Source organism: Phyllobates terribilis, unplaced genomic scaffold (assembly GCF_046119375.1).
Source record: "Phyllobates terribilis strain yellow unplaced genomic scaffold, ASM4611937v1 Scaffold_7__3_contigs__length_470593459, whole genome shotgun sequence".
Lineage (NCBI taxonomy): Eukaryota > Metazoa > Chordata > Amphibia > Anura > Dendrobatidae > Phyllobates > Phyllobates terribilis.
The window spans coordinates 286,157,177-286,171,376 of NW_027362767.1; positions in this window are offsets into that span (position 1 = coordinate 286,157,177).

Here is a 14,200-nt window from a genome sequence, read left to right on the forward strand (position 1 = left end):
CTAGGGAAAGACAAGAGAAAACTTACAACCAGTATGCTCCCGCTGTTCCCCTGGTGCCCGGAGAGCAGGTCTTGAAGAGGAAAAGACGGCTCCACAAGTTGGACGACCAGTGGGAGAAGGACCCGTACACCGTACTGCCCTCAAGCCACGACAACCCAAAGATCTGTACAATCAGTAAAGACGGAGGGGAAACCACAGCCATTGTATCCCGGGATCACCTGAAGAAGTGTCCCGAACAGCTACGGAACCCTGAAGAGGAACAAGAAGACCCTCGACCCGTAGAGGAAAGGGAAGATATGGTTAGTACTGTGCTCGGAGACTTCCCTCGGTCTTGGACTCAAGTCAATGGTGCTGTTGTGGTACCCGTCCTCACGTTCCTCCAACCAGCATCCCAAGTGCCTACGGAGACACAGGTAGAGCTGGAAGAACAGCCGGTCCAGGAGGCAGAAGACCCCACACAAGCAGACCAGGAGAATCAACCCTCTGCTTATAGTGAGCCTGCCATACCTCTAGTGAGCCAAAGAGTCCGTAGACGGCTGCCCAGTTTACCCTTGACAGCTCCTATACCCTGTAGCTCAGGACCAGTCAGCCAGCTCCGTAGGTCCACTAGAGCCACTAGAGGCCAGTTACCCGTACGTTGGAGGATCTAAGTGTTTAGACTGTTTATTTGTATTTACCTGTTTTCTGTTACCTGTAAATAATTGTGTATTTTTAGTTATTTTATAGGTGTCGTTTAGGGATTATCCGGAATCCTTTGTACATATGTTGGAGCGTAACCAGGAATGGACTAAAGACTGTTAAGGACTCTGGGTAGGACAGACCCCTACCTGGTTACGGCTCCCGGTCTCTTGGTGAAACGGACATCTTTGTTTTCTTCAAAGACTACACCCGGTTGCGGACACGCCGTGACCACCTTATGTGTTGTCTCTATTAGAATGTTATTGTTTGCACCTTGTTATGTTTACAAAAGTATGTTTAGTCCCGGAGTACTAACTTTCACTAGGGGGGAATGTGGCACCCCAGGGGTCTGGTCTCCACAGTAATAGCAATGTTATGTCTGAGAGCAGGTGGGAGGTCTCTTGGTCAGGAATCCTATGCATGCCACACCTCCTGCCCAGTCCTGGGAGGGGAAGAACTTCCCCTATATAAAACTGGGGCTGAGGCAGGGTTAGAGAGAAAGAGTACAGAGAGAAGAGGAGAAGCAGCATAGGAAAGAAAGATCAGGAGCTCAGTGGGAGCAGTGCTAAAAGGAATCAGGGGCTGGCAGCTGAAGAGCTCGCCCTGATTGAAGAGTTACCACCGGACCCGGAGTCCGAGGCTGTGGGGATTAACCCAGACCCAGCAGCAGAAACCGCCCGGCAGGGGATTTCAGGTCCCCTGGCCAAGAAACCCGAAGGCACGGTCACACGCGTGGGACCAGCACCGCCGTCGTGGAGCGGAAGCCACTACAAGGCCCCGAGTCACCGGCCATACGGGTGAGCACCACACGGTACACTCAGGGACGTGGGCTACCTTTACCCGCCTCTAGCAAGGAAGCCAGAAGAGTACAATTAGTTGGGGAGGCCTACAACTCCGCCTGGCCAAGGGGGATCCCATCTGCTCAAGGTCTGACCAGGCCCCGACCGCTAGCCAGTACTCCGGGAGGGTCTATCTTTGTCACCAGTAAAGACCCTGAACTACACTGCATCGTCTCTGAGTGGTTCCTACTACCCCCATCATCCACGTCGGCTGCCCTGAGGCCATACCCCTCCCGTTGGGGGTTTTACCATCCACGCTGCACCATCCTTCCACCGGCCTCAGCGGTCTGCCCTGCAGCGGCAGCTCCATAGCTGCATTCAACGGGTGGCGTAGTCGTCCTACATCTACTGCTAATATACCGCCACTTAGTCTGACTCCCTGGGCACGGACCGGGTCACCGCCACGAGACTACTACCCCCAACAGGCCCGGCTCCGGGTAGTCCCCGCGTGCGCAACGCTACACCAAGTAGGCCCAGGGGCGCGTCACAGTGAGTGCAATGCCTACCAAAAATTTCGAGGCACTCCAATGCCCCTTGGTAGTGACATGGAGGTCAGAGGGCCTTAACTAAACCATTTTTTCCATTTATAGCAACTGGGTCCCCTGTACACTGTTGGCCTAAGCAGTGAATGAAAGGCTTTCCAAAAATTATGAGGAACTGCAATGCCTCTTGAAACAGACGTGGATTACAGCGTACAAAAAAACCTTCTACCCATTATTGGGGAGTGGGTCTCCCTTAGTGTTCGCCTATGCATTGAAAAGTAAAAGCTGACTAAAATTAGGAGGAAATGCGATGCCCGTTGGAAGAGTCGTGGATTTTAGAGGTAATTGAAAACAACAATTCAATGACCCTTGGAAGAGCTGTGGAGTTCAGAGTGGTTTAACAAGACGGTTTTAATGCCTTTGGAAGAGACGTGGAGTTCAGAGTGGTTTAACAAGACGGTTTTAATGCCTTTTGGAAGAGACGTGGAGGTCACAGTAGCTTAACAAGACGGTTTTAATGCCCGTTGGAAGAGACGTGGAGTTCAGAGTGGTTTAACAAGACGGTTTTAATGCCCCTTGGAAGAGACGTGGAGGTCACAGTAGCTTAACAAGACAGTTTTAATGCCCCTTGGAAGAGACGTGGAGTTCAGAGTGGTTTAACAAGACGGTTTTAATGCCCCTTGGAAGAGACGTGGAGGTCACAGTAGCTTAACAAGACAGTTTTAATGCCCCTTGGAAGAGACGTGGAGTTCAGAGTGGTTTAACAAGACGGTTTTAATTTCCCTTGGAAGAGACGTGGACGTCCCAGTGGAATAAAAAGACAATATCAATGCCCCTTGGAAGAGTGGTGGAGGTCCCAGTTGAATAAAAAGACAATATCAATGCCCCTTGGAACAGTGGTGGAGGTCGCAGTGGAATAAAAAGACAATATCAATGACCCTTGGAAGAGACGTGGAGGTCACAGTAGCTTAACAAGACGATTTTAATGCCCCTTGGAAGAGACGTGGAGTTCAGAGTGGTTTAACAAGACAGTTTTAATGCCCCTTGGAAGAGACGTGGAGGTCACAGTAGCTTAACAAGATGGCTTTAATGCCCCTTGGAAGAGACGTGTAGTTCAGAGTGGTTCAATAAGATGGTTTTAATGCCCCTTGGAAGAGACGTGGAGGTCACAGTAGCTTAATAAGACAGTTTTAATGCCCCTTGGAAGAGACGTGGAGTTCAGAGTGGTTTAACAAGACGGTTTTAATTCCCCTTGGAAGAGAAATGGAGGTTACAGTAGCTTAACAAGACGGTTTTAATGCCTCTTGGAAGAGACGTAGAGTTCAGAGAGGTTTAAAAAGACGATTTTAATGCCCCTTGGAAGAGACGTGGATTTAAGAGTGGTTTAACAAGACAGTTTTAATGCCCCTTGGAAGAGACGTGGAGTTCAGAGTGGTTTAACAAGACGTTTTAATGCCCCTTAGAAGAGAAGTGGAGGTCAGAGTAGCTAACAAGACGGTTTTAATGCCCCTTGTAAGAGACGTGGAGGTCACAGTAGCTTAACAAGACAGTTTTAATGCCCCTTGGAAGAGACGTGGAGTTCAGAGTGGTTTAACAAGACGGTTTTAATGCCCCTTGGAAGAGACGTGGAGGTCACAGTAGCTTAACAAGACAGTTTTAATGCCCCTTGGAAGAGACGTGGAGTTCAGAGTGGTTTAACAAGACGGTTTTAATTCCCCTTGGAAGAGACGTGGACGTCACAGTGGAATAAAAAGACAATATCAATGCCCCTTGGAAGAGTGGTGGAGGTCCCAGTTGAATAAAAAGACAATATCAATGCCCCTTGGAACAGTGGTGGAGGTCGCAGTGGAATAAAAAGACAATATCAATGACCCTTGAAAGAGACGTGGAGGTCACAGTAGCTTAACAAGACGATTTTAATGAACCTTGGAAGAGACGTGGAGTTCAGAGTGGTTTAACAAGACAGTTTTAATGCCCCTTGGAAGAGACGTGGAGGTCACAGTAGCTTAACAAGACGGCTTTAATGCCCCTTGGAAGAGACGTGTAGTTCAGAGTGGTTCAATAAGATGGTTTTAATGCCCCTTGGAAGAGACGTGGAGGTCACAGTAGCTTAACAAGACGGTTTTAATGCCCCTTGGAAGAGACGTGGAGTTCAGAGTGGTTTAACAAGACGGTTTTAATTCCCCTTGGAAGAGAAATGGAGGTTACAGTAGCTTAACAAGACGGTTTTAATGCCCCTTGGAAGAGAAGTAGAGTTCAGAGAGGTTTAAAAAGACGATTTTAATGCCCCTTGGAAGAGACGTGGATTTAAGAGTGGTTTAACAAGACGGTATTAATGCCCCTTGGAAGAGACGTGGAGGTCACAGTAGCTTAACAAGACGGTTTTAATTCCCCTTGGAAGAGACATGGAGTTCAGAGTGGTTTAAGAAGATGGTTTTAATGCCCCTTGGAAAAGACGTGGAGGTCCTAGTGGAATAAAAAGTCAATATCAATGCCCCTTGGAAGAGTGGTGGAGGTCCCAGTGGGATAAAAGACAATATCAATGACCCTTGGAAAGAGACGTGTAGGTCACAGTAGCTTAACAAGACGATTTTAATGCCCCTTGGAAGAGACGTGGAGTTCAGAGTGGTTTAACAAGACGGTTTTAATGCCCCTTGAAAGAGACGTGGAGGTCACAGTAGCTTAACAAGATGGTTTTATTGCCCCTTGGAAGAGACGTGGAGGTCCCAGTGGAATAAAAATACAATATCAATGCCCCGTGGAAAAGTGGTGGAGGTCATAGTGGAATAAAAACACAATATCAATGCCCTGTGTAAGAGGCGTGGAGGTCACAGTAGCTTAACAAGACGATTTTAATGCCCCTTGGAAGAGACGTGGGGTTCAGAGTGGTTTAACAAGACGGTTTTAATGCCCCTTGGAAGAGACCTGGAGGTCACAGTAGCTTAACAAGACGGTTTTAATGCCCCTTGGAAGAGACGTGGAGGTCACAGTAGCTTAACAAGACGGTTTTAATGCCCCTTGGAAGAGACGTGGAGTTCAGAGTGGTTTAACAAGACGGTTTTAATGCCCCTTGGAAGAGACCTGGAGGTCACAGTAGCTTAACAAGATGGTTTTAATGCCCCTTGGAAGAGACGTGCAGTTCAGAGTGGTTTAACAACACGGTTTTAATGCCCCTTGGAAGAAACGTGGAGGTCGCAGTGGAATAAAAAGACTATCAATGCCCCTTGGAAGAGTGGTGGAGGTCCCAGTGGAATAAAAAGACAATATCAATGCCCCTTGGAAGAGTGGTGGAGGTTACAGTGGAATAAAAAGACAATATCAATGCCCCTTGGAAGAGTGGTGTATGTCGCAGTGGAATAAAAAGACAATATCAATGCCCCTTGGAAGAGTGGTGGAGGTCACAGTGGAATAAAAAGACAATATCAATACCCCGTGGAAAAGACGTGGAGGTCACAGTAGCTTAACAAGACGATTTTAATGCCCCTTGGAAGAGATGTGGAGTTGAGAGTGGTTTAACAAGATGGTTTTAATGCCCCTTGGAAGAGACCTGAAGGTCACAGTAGTTTAACAAGACGGTTTTAATGCCCCTTGGAAGAGACGTGGAGCTCACAGTGGAATAAAAAGACAATATCAATGCCCCTTGGAAGAGACGTGGAGGTCCCAGTGGAATGAAAATACAATATCAATGACCTTTGGAAGAGATGTGGAGGTCACAGTAGCTTAACAAGACAATTTTAATGCCCCTTACAAGAGCCATGCAGTACAGCATATTAAAAACATTATTCCCATTATTGGGGAGTGGGTCTCCCATAGTCTTTGCCTATGCCTTCCAAGCAAAAGCTGCCAAAAATTAGGACGGAGGAACTTGCAATGCCCCTTACAAGAGCCATGCAGTACAGCATATTAAAAACATTATTCCCATTATTGGGGAGTGGGTCTCCCATAGTCTTTGCCTATGCCTTCCAAGCAAAAGCTGCCAAAAATTAGGACGGAGGAACTTGCAATGCTGGCAAAATGGACCACGGTCACCCTGGTGGTATAGTGGTGGTGGAGGCTGAGGATAAGGAGTAGAACAAAAAACAGCCAAAATGAGGAAGCGTATACCCATGTGTGGGTGTGAAGCCGTGCATGGGAATACACTTCCCGAAATAACACAGTGGATTTGACTTTATGTTACTTTGCTGTCATTTGGTGGTGATGAGAAGTCTGGCCCAATCCAGCCCTTGTTCATTTTGATAAGGGTCAGCTTGTCAGCATTGTCAGTTGACAAGCGAGTGTGCTTATCAGTTATAATTCCCCCAGCGGCACTAAAAACACGCTCCGATAACACGCTAGCGGCAGGGCAGGCCAGGACCTCCAAGGCGTACAGAGCGAGTTCATTCCAAGTGTCCAGCTTGGATACCCAATAATTAAAAGGCACAGAGGAATCACGGAGGATGCTGGTACGGTCGGCAAGGTACTCCCTCACCATCTTTTGAAACTTTCCACTCCTTGTGAGAGTACCCCTCGCCTTAGGGCCTGTAAGCTGGGCGGGTCTCAGAAAACTGTCCCAGAGCATTGACAGTGCTCCCCTGCCTCTGCTGGATTGGAGTTGCGTCTCTCTCGCCTCTACGCCTTGGTTGGGCAACGAACTGTGACCTCTGCCGCTAGCGTGTTCAGATGGGAATTTTTTTAACTGTTCTGCAGCAAGGGCCTTCTGGTACTGCCCCATTTTTGTAGACCTCTCCACCTCAGGAATAAGAGAGTGAAAGTTCTCCTTGTCACCCAACATTTTGAAAATGTGAGGGTCACTGTTAAAGTAACATAAAGTTAGCCATGCGTGTCAGACTGGTAACGGGCAAGACTTCCGTGTCCTCACCAAGATGACGACTAACCATGCTCTCCTCCTCCTTCCCCCTGTCCTCAGGCCACCCACGCTGAACCGACGGTATGATAGTTGTACAGGTACTACCATCTACAGCGCATGATACCAGCTCCTGTTCTTCCTCCTCCTCCTCCTCCTCCTCTCCCTCATTGTCCCCCAATGCCCTTTGGGATGAGATGAGGCTGGGCTGTGTGTAATCGCGCGCTACAGCTTCTTGATCCATCTCATCATACTCTGGCTGCAATGCCTCCTCTTTAATTCTCTGCAGAGAGTGTTGCAAAAGACAGACAAGTGGGATGCTGACGCTAATGATGGCGTCATCGCCACTCACCATCTTGGTGGACTCCTCAAAGTTTGTCAGGATGGTACATATGTCAGACATCCAGGTCCACTCCTGAGGTCTTATGTGTGGAGTCTGAACTTAATATCGACGGCCTTATCATAGAATCATAGAATCATAGAATGGTAGAGTTGGAAGGGACCTCCTGGGTCATCTGGTCCAACCCCCTGCTCAAAGCAGGATTCACTAAATCATCTCAGACAGATGTCTGTCCAGCCTCTGTTTGAAGACGTCCATTGAAGGGGAACTCACCACCTCTCGTGGCAGCCTGTTCCACTCATTAATCACCCTAACTGTCAAAAAGTTTTTTCTAATATCTAATCTGTGTCTCCTCCCATTCAGTTTCATCCCATTGCTTCTAGTCTTTCCTTGTGCAAATGAAAATAAAGATGATCCTTCTACAATGTGACAGCCCTTGACATATTTGTATACAGCTATTAAGTCTCCTCTCAGTCTTCTTTTTTGCAAGCTAAACATTCCCAAATCCTGCAACCGTTCCTCATAGGACATGGTTTGCAGACCGGTCACCATTCTGGTCGCTCTTCTCTGAACTTGCTCCAGTTTGTCTATGTCTTTTTTAAAATGTGGTGCCCAAAACTGTACACAGTATTCCAGATGAGGTCTGACCAAAGAAGAGTAAAGACCGATAATGACTTCACGTGTTCTAGACTGTATGCTTCTGTTAATACATCCCAGAATTGTATTTGCCTTTTTTGCTGCTGCATCACACTGTTGACTCATGTTCAGTCTATGATCTATTAGTATACCTAAGTCTTTTTCACATGTACTGTTGCTTAGCTCTATTCCTCCCATTCTGTATATGCTTTTTTCATTTTTATTGCCCAGATGCAGTACTTTGCATTTTTCTCTGTTAAAAACCATTCTGTTGGTTGCTGCCCACTGCTCCAGCTTATTTAGGTCTTTTTGAATCCTCTCTCTCTCTTCTCTAGTATTAGCTATCCCTCCTAGCTTTGTGTCATCAGCAAATTTAATCAGTTTACCCTCAATTCCTTCATCTAAATCATTGATAAAGATGTTGAACAATACAGGTCCCAGGACGGAGCCCTGTGGTACCCCACTTGAGACATTCATCCAGCTGGATGTGAAGCCATTTACAACCACCCTTTGAGTCCGATCACTAAGCCAGTTATGAATCCACCTAACAGTTGCCTGGTCCATTGCATACTTGGTCATTTTTTCAATAAGGATGGTGTGAGATACTTTGTCAAATGCTTTGCTGAAGTCAAGATATACTATATCTACAGCATTTCCCTGATCCATCCAGTCAGTGATTCTGTCATAGAAGGAAATTAAGTTAGTCTGACATGACTTGGTAGTTACAAACCCATGCTGACTCTGGTTAATCACTTCATTCTTATCCAGGTACTTACATACATGTTGTTTAATAATTAGTTCAAAGATCTTTCCTGGTATAGAAGTCAGACTCACCGGCCTATAGTTCCCTGGGTCCACCTTCTTCCCCTTTTTGAAGATAGGAACAACATTTGCTCTTCTCCAGTCTTCTGGGACTTCTCCTGTTCTCCAAGAATTTTCAAAGATTATGGAGAGTGGTTCTAAAATTTCTTCTACGATCTCCTTCAGTACTCTGGGGTGTAATTCATCTGGACCTGGAGACTTGAACTCATTTATGTTAGCTAAATATTCCCTCACAATCTTTCTGTTTACAGATAACTTGGATTCTTCTATTCCTTTAAAAGGATAGTGAAGATCAGTTGATGTTACATTTTCTTTCTGAGAGAAAACAGATGCAAAATAGGAATTAAAAAGTTTGGCCTTCTCAACATCCTCTCTTAACATTTCTCCATTTTCATCTTGTAAAAATCCTATAGCATCTTTGACTTTTCTTTTACTTTTGACATACCCCCAAAATCCTTTTTTATTGCTTTTGACATCTCTTGCAAGCCTTAATTCATTGTCAGCTTTAGCTAACCTGATACGTGCCCTGCAGGATATGCAGACTGCATTATAATCTTCTTTAGATATGCCTCCCTCTTTCCATTTAATAAACATTTCTTTCTTTCTTTTTAGCATGTGTTTAAGTTCTGTGTTCATCCATCCTGGTTTCCTTAAATGCTTCCCATTCTTCCTACTTTTCGGGATTGTTAACGATTGTGCTTTGAGAAACTCATTTTTAAAAATTTCCCATCCTTCCTTGTTGCAGCTGGTACTCTACAACTGCTCTCTTCTGCTCACAAATCCTTTGCAACATGTGGAGGGTAGAGTTCCAACGTGTGGGGACATCACACTCCAGTCGCTGTGCCAGAAGCTGCAAACACTGCTGTAACACAGAAAGGGCGGTGGAAGCTGTAGCCGACTTCCGAAAATGAGCTGACAGGCAGCGTACTTTGATGAGCAGATCTGGCAACTCGGGGTACGATTTATGAAACCGCAGAACCACGAGGTTAAGCACATGAGCCAGGCATGGTACGTGTGTGATCTCGCCTCGCCTCAGAGCCGCCACCAGGTTACGGCCATTGTCACACACGACCATGCCTGGATGTAGGTTCAGCGGTCTCAGCAACAGATCTACCTGCTCTTTCACAGCTGTCCACAACTCACAAGCAGTGTGAGGTTTATCACCTAAGCTTATGAGTTTCAGCACAGCCTGTTGCCACTTGGCGGAGGCAGTACTGCAGTGCTTCCAGCTTGTAACTGATGTGGTGATATCAGAGATGGAGGCTGAACATGAGGAGGAGGAGGAGGATGATGATGCGCAGGAACTGTACACTGTGGGGGCAACTCTGACTGACATAGGGCCCGCAATCCTCGGTTTGGGGAGGATGTGTTCCGTCCCAAGGTCCGACTGGCTCCCGGCTTCCACTATGTTTACCCAGTGTGCCGTCAGGGAGATGTACTGTCCCTGGCCACAAGCACTTGTCCACGTGTCCGTTGTCAGGTGGACTCTCCCAGTAACTGCGTTGTTGAGGGCACGGCAGATGTTTTGGGACACGTGCTTGTGTAGTGCGGGGATGGCACACCGGGCAAAATAGTGTCGGCTGGGGACCGAGTACCGAGGGACGGCCACTGCCATAAGATTGCTGAAGGATTCCGTCTCCACCAGCCTAAAAGGCAGCATTTCCAACGCAAGCAGTCGTGAAATGTGCGAATTTAGGACTGTGGCCTGTGGGGCGTTGGCTGAGAATTTCCGCTTTCGTTCAAAGGTCTGGGACATGGACAATTGAATGCTGCGGTTGGACGTGTACGTGGTCGTTGATACTGTTTCTTGAGAAACTGCCATAACAAGTGAAGACTGAGAGGAGGGGGCATCTTTGCATGCAGTATGGACTGGGGATTGCCTTGCATGCACAACAGGGGGTTCTCTTACATGCACAACAGCAGAAGAAGCAGTGGTGACACCCGCTGACACTGGTCGTGGACCCTGGGGTTTGCCCCACAAAGTCGGGTGCTTTGCTGACATGTGCCTGATCATGTTGGTGGTGGTCAGGCTGGTAGTTTTGTCAACCCTGCTGATGCTGGCCTGGCAGGTGGTACAAATGGCCTTTTTGGGGTTATCAGCAGAGTTTTTAAAAAAATTCCAGACTCTGGAAGAACTACCAGTTGTACTGGCAATGTCCCTCGTGTTGGTGTTACGGGAAACGGTTGCCCGCCTTCTGTCTGCGGCCGCCACACTGCTTCTTCCTGCCTGTTGGGGTACTCTGCCTCCCTCCCCCTGTGTGCTGCTCGCCTCGCTCTGCGTGTCCTCCTGCCACGTTGGGTCAGTTACTAGATCATTCACATCCTCCTCCTCTTCCACTTCCGCACCACGGTCCTCCTCCTTACTTCGTGGCAATTGTGTCTCGTCATCATCCACCTCTTGTGACAAATTGCCAGCGTCGCCTTCCTGTGGCCGTGGCTGTTCAAATATTTGGGCATCACTACATGGGATCTCCTCTTCCACCACTTCAAGCAGAGCAGGCGAGGGGCCCAAATATGGAAATGGACCAGTGAACATCTCTTCAGTGTGTCTAAGTGTGGGATCAGTTGCTGTCTGATGACACTCGGCATGGTGGGAGGAAGGAGCATCAGGGTGAGGAGGAGTATGCGGTCGAGACTCACGGCTACTAAGACTTGACCGTGTGGAAGACAGACCGGAGGTGGTGGTGCCCAGGTGACTGGAAGTATTATCTGCTATCCAGTTAATAACCTGTTCACACTGATCAGTTCGCAATAGTGGTGTTGTTGTGTGCTTCCCTAGTAATTCGGTCAAGAACTAGGAGCGAGAAGATGTGGCTGTTGGTTTTCCACCTTGGCCACGGCCCCGTCCTATGCATGCACCATCACCAGAACGTCCAGTTCCACGTCCCTTGCCACGCGCCTTGCCCATTGTAAATGAAGTAAAATAGCTTACACTTGCACTATCAATGGCAAAAGGGTAATAAAAAGGAGATTAGAACCGTGGAAGAGGAAAACCACAGTTCTATTTCTCTGGCCTACACCAGAATCTTTTAAACAGATATATTTGTGTCTGAACAGTCAGCGAGACACTCAAACTGTTTTTTTTTATGTAAAAAAGGCAAAAAGGTGGATTACATCCAGATTTGAACCATGGAAGAGGAATACCACAGTTCTAGTTCTCTGGCCTACACCAGAATCTTCTAAACAGATATATTTGTGTCTGAACAGTCATCGAGACACTGAAACTGTTTTTTTATGTAAAAAAGGCAAAAAGGTGGATTACACCCAGATTTGAACCGTGGAAGAGGAAAACCACAGTTCTATTTCTCTGGCCTATACCAGAATCTTTTAAACAGATATATTTGTGTCTGAACAGTCATCGAGACACTGAAACAGTTTTTTTTATGTAAAAAAGGCAAAAAGGTGGATTACACCCAGATTTGAACCGTGGAATAGGAAAACCATAGTTCTAGTTCTCTGGCCTACACCAGAATCTTTTAAACAGATATATTTGTGTCTGAACAGTCATCGAGACACTGAAACTGTTTTTTTTATGTAAAAAAGGCAAAAAGGTGGATTACACCCAGATTTGAACCGTGGAATAGGAAAACCACAGTTCTAGTTCTCTGGCCTACACCAGAATCTTTTAAACAGATCTATTTGTGTCTGAACAGTCAGCGAGACACTCAAACTGTTTTTTTTCATGCTAAAAGGTGGATTACACTCAGATTTGAACCGTGGAGGAGGAAAACCACAGCTCTATTTCTCTGGCCTACACCAGAATCTTTTAAACAGATATATTTGTGTCTGAACAGTCAGCGAAACACTGAAACTGTTTTTTTTTATGTAAAAAAGGCAAAAAGGTGGATTACACCCAGATTTGAACCATGGAAGAGGAAAACCACAGTTCTATTTCTCTGGCCTACACCAGAATCTTTTAAACAGATATATTTGTGTCTGAACAGTCAGCGAGACACTCAAACTGTTTTTTTTTATGCAAAAAGGTGGATTACACCCAGATTTGAACCGTGGAAGAGGAAAACCACAGTTATAGTTCTCTGGCTTACACCAGATTCTTTTAAACAGATATATTTGTGTCTGAACAGTCAGCGAGACACTGAAACTGATTTTTTTTATGTAAAAAAGGCAAAAATGTGGATTACACCCAGATTTGAACCGTGGAAGAGGAAAACCACAGTTCTATTTCTCTGGCCTACACCAGAATCTTTTAAACAGATATATTTGTGTCTGAACACTCACAGACACACTCAATTTTTTTTTTTTGGGGGGGGGGGAATACCAAAAGGTTAATAAGACGGGTATTTGTACAGTCTGACTGAGGAAAAAAGAAAAAAATGAGGATTTAGATGAAAAAAAAAAGGATTTTTCCTGGCCCCTGAGACCTGGGGCTAAGTCTAGCAATTTGAGCAGTGGTAGCACACAGGACCTAGCAATTTGAGCAGTGGTAGCACACAGGACTATAATGCAGTGTTTGTTGGTATAACCACTGCATTTCCTATACAGCCTGCCTGCCTGATATCTGGGATGGATATTAGTCCTCAGAAGGACTGTTTGTTTGATTTTGCAGGCTTTAGAGACCCTACACTACCTATTTCGCAGTATAAATCTCTCCCTAGCTCAGCAGCACTCTCCCTACACTGTCTGATCTGGAGCGACTGTGTCCAAGATGGTGGCGCCCGGTTTTAAATACTCGAGGTGACTCTGTGCGGCCAGCCAATCACTGTAATGCCCACAACCAACATGGCTGCGGCATTACAGTAACTGGCTGGCAATCCCTGCATGTTCATTGGCTCTGAAAAGAGCGCCAAACATGCAGGGCGGAGACCTGAGCTCCCGCCCGAGTAACTCGAAACTGCTCGGTGCTCGCCGAACATCCCGAGTAGTGCGATGCTTGGGCGAGTACCGAGCAATGTCGAGCATGCTCGCTCAACACTAGTAATTATCTCTCTCTTCTGTATATGGGCACATTGGTCATAGAATGTTTAATAATGATACCTTGATATCTGTGATCTGATGTCTTATTCCAGAGAAAGCCACGTTTTTCTTATATTTAAATTATCTGATGTAATAACAATTCCAGCTTACTGTTGGTATTCTTCCAACCTATTTGGAGCTCGGCCACGGCCCAGAAATGCAAATAGAAAGGAATGGGGCCCAGCTTAAAGATCAGGTTCTTCTTTATTCATATAAAATTCATTCAAAGGACATCTGGTAAAATAATGGCACTGGTAACATAGCGTTGGCATCTACGCATGTCATGAAATTCATGATAAAGGGTGGTGCGACACCTGAAATGCGTAGATGCCAGCACTATGCTAGCGCTAATTCATTCATCATCATCTTACCAGATGTCCTTTGCATGAATTTTATCTGAATAAATAAGAACCTGTTCATTGAGCTGGACTTTTTTACTTTTTATATGTAAATGATCTGTTAAGATCTATGGGCTGGACACTGATCTCTAAGAGAATTTGCCTCCAGAGCTTATTTTAATTAAAAGGCGGTGCTATGAGTGTGAGACATGTAACAACTGACTGTCTGCTCTCCTGATCTACATGTC